At 57.9% G+C, this 1229-nt stretch overlaps 1 pseudogene; it reads left to right on the top strand.

Annotated features, from left to right (window-relative positions):
- LOC106147707 lies at positions 1 to 511 on the top strand (annotated as a pseudogene).
- The last annotated feature ends 718 nt before the right edge of the window (positions 512 to 1229 follow it).

Below are 1229 nucleotides of genomic sequence, written 5' to 3'. Positions count from 1 at the left end.
GCCGCCAGCAGCCCCGCTGACGCTGTCGCTGCGGCCGCCGCCGCGCCCTCTCCGGCCGCGCTGGGCGCCTTTTCCGACGTGCTCGTCCGCTGCGAGGTGTCCCGCGTGCTGCTCCTGCTGTTGCTGCAGCCGCCCCCCGCCAAGCTGCTCCCGGAGCACGCCCAGACGCTGGAGAAGTATTCCTGGGAGGCTTTCGACAGCCACGGGCAGGAGGGCGGCGGCCAGCTCCCCGAGGAGCTCTTTCTGCTGCTGCAGTCCTTGGTCATGGCTGCCCACGAGAAGGACACGGAAGCCGTCAAGTCGCTGCAGGTGGACATGTGGCCTCTGTTGACTGCGGAGCAGAACCACCTCCTGCACCTCGTCCTGCAGGAAACCATCTCGCCCTCAGGACAGGGGGTGTGATCGATCACATTCAGCCAAGGGCCGTTTGTCTCGTTTGTCTCGTCTTCCCCGCGGGGCCTCCTCCCCGACCTTTGCATGTAAGGGAGAAATAAAAGTTGTCGGCCCTGGTTCTTCCTCTGTCATTCAGGTCGCCACGTCAGGAATTTAGTTGAGTGAATGTTACCTCCCAGGCCCTCGTTGCCGTGGTGATGCGGGGGAAGCCCCGCAAGGACGAGAGCATGAAAGCGGAGGAGATGGCTGTCTTCCAAAAACGGCCCCATGAAAAAGGAGAATCCTTTCCGCTTGCCTTTCTTACTCCATCCTTGTTTCTCGGTGAGCATCTGGGTTTGCACTGCCCAGAGTATGTACGCCGTATGGTTTCCTCGTGGCTTTCGTTTCTTAGGGCGTTTGTGTCTCAGCGATCACCGAGTTTCTCCTCTGTCGTTTCCACACGCTCGTAGGAGGCATGCCTTATGATCTTTTTGGTACAGCCCCAAGTTGATGAGAAAGCGACTGTGGTTTTCCTGCGTGGGGTTGGGAGGTGCCTTATCTGCGTCACGTCACGGGGCTACCTGGTCCGGAGGCAAGACGCTGAACCGAGGTGTACTGATTTCCTATCTGCACTGTCCCTGGCGTGTAGGCCGTGCTGGGCAAAGAATGACTACAGCAGAGACTCCCGCCAGGCCCTTGCTGGGATTAATGCAAGAGAAATACGTCCAGCTCAACAGTTCCAGTGGCACTGAGTGTTGACTAGTTGGATTGGAAGTCCCAGGTTTGCTTCCTTCCTGACAGATACATGTAATCTGTATTGCACCTTTAATCTGTAAAGGGTCTTGCTGCCGTTTTTA

The sequence above is a fragment of the Chinchilla lanigera genome, unplaced genomic scaffold (assembly GCF_000276665.1).
Source record: "Chinchilla lanigera isolate Chin_1 unplaced genomic scaffold, ChiLan1.0 scaffold02471, whole genome shotgun sequence".
Taxonomy (NCBI): Eukaryota; Metazoa; Chordata; class Mammalia; order Rodentia; family Chinchillidae; genus Chinchilla; species Chinchilla lanigera.
The sequence above is the reverse complement of the archived record's forward strand: the minus strand, read 5'-3'. Positions and strand labels throughout refer to the sequence as shown.